Genomic DNA, 3758 nt, shown 5'->3' on the forward strand with positions numbered 1-3758 from the left:
GCTGTCATTATTAGCTCATTGCATCTCTCAGGGCACATCAATCTCGGACCCAATGATCATCTACCCCACGGTGTTGAGGTAGCTACTGATTGATAATGTTGGTGCGTCCTCCCAAATGAGTCGTATCTTCGAATACAGGGCCCACTCCCACGTTGGTAATAATAATAATGGTGATAATAATGTTGATTATACTGGCGTGCTCTCTCGAACGGGTCGGAGCCTCTGCGACAGGACCCGACCTGTAATTATTACGGGTAATGATTTGTTTATTCTGACCTGCCAATCTCATTTTTTTGTTATCAGCACGTTTACGATGATTACTGATTCCTGTGTTCTCAAAGCTAATATCAAATATAGCGGCTCAATGGTCTAGGGGTATGATTCTCGCTTTGGGTGCGAGAGGTCCCGGGTTCAAATCCCGGTTGAGCCCATTTTTTTTTTCAGTTGTATAATGTTTCTTGAAAAACACTATCATTTTTTACATATTCAGTGCTACAAAATTAATTGCGAGGCAATTAAAATGCCAGTTGAGTAATATAAGTTAATTTGATTACAAATTACAGCGAATAAACATAATTAAATACTTATATAAAATTACAACCGCACCAAAGTGTGATTCGATATTTATATCGGCAATTTGCATATACATATTTTTTCAATAACGTTTATAAAACGAAGCAGCAGGTCTAGTCAAGATTATTATGCAAAACCACAAAAAATGTAGTATCCCGGATTCGATGTGATTAATTTGAGATATTTGTAGCAGTTTGAACAGTTACATGCCATTATGGAATTAGATCCTGGTGGATTATTTATTGCAGTTACATAAGAAATAAAAGTAAGGTTGTTCACATTTACCCAGACCTATCCAAAGTTGTTTTTATTACTATAGATAGATTTAATTAATTGAAGGTGATATAACTTTGATTGAGAGATTAATCACGGAGGCAATTTTGAAATATAGTAATTAGTTCAAAACTGTTACAAATCTGATATAATATAAAAAATCATGGACCATCATGATTTGAATTTCTCTGACCTACATCATGTGCACATCATAACTACTTATACTAGAATCCCTTCTCGTACACACACAGTTTGTACTCTGAGTCACAGAGTGACTCAGAGTGTACGAGAAACAGTGTTTTATAAAAACATTTATACTCACGGGTGCTGAGTATGTCTAACAAGCGATATACAATGAAGAACTGAATCTGTTTTAATCATCCACTGATGATACTGACTTGATTAGTGAAACGCACGTTTTTGTTGTCAATAGATTTACTTTACGCCACATAAACTCCTCATTTCATTTCAGTCTCCAGAACTTAGAGAATCTCATTAGAAACATCATCAATTCTCAACTTCCACCTAATTCCAAATTCCACAAATTTTTCACCAAGCTTATTTTCAGAGTGAATGCAAAAAGACTAGCGACATCTATGTGTTGCGCTCGAGACATTTTAGCCCATCTAGTATATTTTCGTATTGGTTTGCACCGGTTATTAGATTGTTATTGTATTATTACTGCAGCATTTTTCATGAGAAACATGAACACCAATCACTGACGTCATTAGCAAGATTTCCACTGATTTCCTATAAATAAACATCGTCTATGAAACATGCGTTCAACATCCGTGAGAAAACGAATAAATTCACTGAATGGATCGATTTGCTAACCGCAGATCCCGATCGGTGGTTTTTAGATCACTCATGCTCTCAGGTGTTCTTGGAAATCAATGAAATTGTCAAAAAATATTTATGAGCCCAGCGTTTACTGACTAATTGCGAGAAAAACGTGACTAAAAAATCAACGATGATACCATACAGGCGATCTCAAACCGGAATCTCTGGTCAATTTTCTCACTTTCATCGGATGCCCATGAAGATGAGGTTATTTTTTGTGGTGTGATTTGTTTCATCAGCAAATTTATAGTGAAATATGAGGTGATATTTCATTTTCATCTTCGTCATGGTGTTTCACGACTTTTACATAAATAAAAGCAGGACCTTGCAATGTTTTTCGCGGGTATATTTAAGCAAATAACAGAGTGCCTCCAGAATTAAAGTGAAGTAGTTTTTCTCCAATGGAACACCATATATTAGAATCATTCAACTAATTTTTCCTTAATTTTCAGTATTTTAATGTTCACATATGTCAGAAAAATGATTTGAACTTTATAACTTCAATTTATTATATGCGAGCGCTTTCGATAGCTGGCTGTGCTATCATCTTTTTGGCTCTACTCATTCTGAACATTTTATCTTCTTGTTTGTTCTTTTATGCGGTTAGAACGCCTCAGTGAAGGTACTGCAGGTGAATTTGCCTGTATTTGGGTTACATTAGGTAATATCCTTTGTGTTGGATTTCATCTAGGTTCACCGTTTCTAGGAATGTGTATTATGTAGTATGTTGAATGTTAGGTCTTGTTGTGTTTTGATTTGTATTTGTTCTTGGAAAAGTGACTAATGACTTTTGAATTTATGGATGTTTGACTATTCCCTGATGTCCATACGGTTTCCTATATTCATTTGTTTTATGAATTTTATGTTTTCTGGTGGGGGAAAGTTATGTTTGTTTTGTATGGCGTGTATTGCTAGGTTTAATTTATATGTTATTGGGTTTATGTATGCATTTTTGTGCTCGTCGTTCTTTTGGATCAGTTTTTTTTTCTTGGTTTGGCCAAATTTGTTGCAGTCCGAGCATTGTATGCTGTACACTCTGTTTGGGTTTTACCTTCTTCTTTTTAAAAACAGTTTTTTTTTGTGTTATTTTCGTGTTTGGCTTATAAGTGATGTTGATGTTCAGGGGTTTGAAGATGTTTGTTAGTTGGTGACCTACGTATGTGAATGCAGTCCATCGTTATGTTGTTTTATCTGTTGGAGTAGTTTGATCCTTGTTCTGTATTTTTTGTTCGATTCTTTTTTCTTTCTTTTGGAGGTTAGTACTAACTGATAAAGCGGTGATTGCAATAAGAATAGCGCCATGTATGTGTTGGGCCTAAGACTTTTCAGCCCATATAGTAAATCTCCTGATGATGCTAACTCAGTGAGCGAAAGACGCGTCAAGGGACATCATTTTAATTCTGATGAGGAAAACTGTTTTCAGTAGATCCAAAAAGATCAATACAAGAAATTTATTTATTCATTCGATTTCATTTTTCTTTCAATATAAATATTATTTGCTTTCCAGTATACTCGTTTTCTCACAGTTATTGATGTCATTGAAAGTTCAGAAATATAGAATTTTTGGAACTTTCTGAAAATGTTTGGTACAACTTTGTTTTTTTCTAGCTATCATTCATTTCTTCATCTAATTTCATAAGAGGTTTCATAAGATTTGTTGCAAAGCATTGGACTTGATGATATATGTGTATGATGCAAGATGTTTTATAACCTTTGACTTGTTGAGGGTGGATGCGGGTCAATTTGAGCCAGCTGCGATTTTAGAATATCACCTGAAAAATTAGTTGGTGTCATAATAATGCGGGGTCAGATGTGAACTTTATTTTTTTACAATGAACATGTGTATCTGAAACTATGATGAAAGAGAGCTCAAAATTATTCTTCAGAAATTTCGGTATGATGTTAGTATAATTTCCTCATGGACATCACGTAGTGTTTTGTAGTCTCTTTCATCAAGCAACTGAGTTATGAATCATTTTCAAGTCGCTGCTTCATAGGCACACATTGAGTCTAGTCGTTTTGTAAATTCAGAAATTGAAACAAACGATTATCATAATCAGATTATTAATATA

At 34.5% G+C, this 3758-nt stretch overlaps 1 non-coding gene across 1 annotated transcript; it reads left to right on the forward strand.

The window, feature by feature from the left end:
• Window positions 1-358: 358 nt before the first annotated feature.
• TRNAP-UGG (transfer RNA proline (anticodon UGG)) lies at window positions 359-430 on the forward strand. Its single transcript has one exon. It is a non-coding gene; the product is annotated as a tRNA-Pro (tRNA).
• Window positions 431-3758: the final 3328 nt, after the last annotated feature.

This window comes from Leptinotarsa decemlineata, unplaced genomic scaffold (assembly GCF_025532065.1).
Source record: "Leptinotarsa decemlineata unplaced genomic scaffold, Ldec_3_MD MMD2_P_RNA_scaffold_12, whole genome shotgun sequence".
In the NCBI taxonomy this organism is placed as follows: domain Eukaryota; kingdom Metazoa; phylum Arthropoda; class Insecta; order Coleoptera; family Chrysomelidae; genus Leptinotarsa; species Leptinotarsa decemlineata.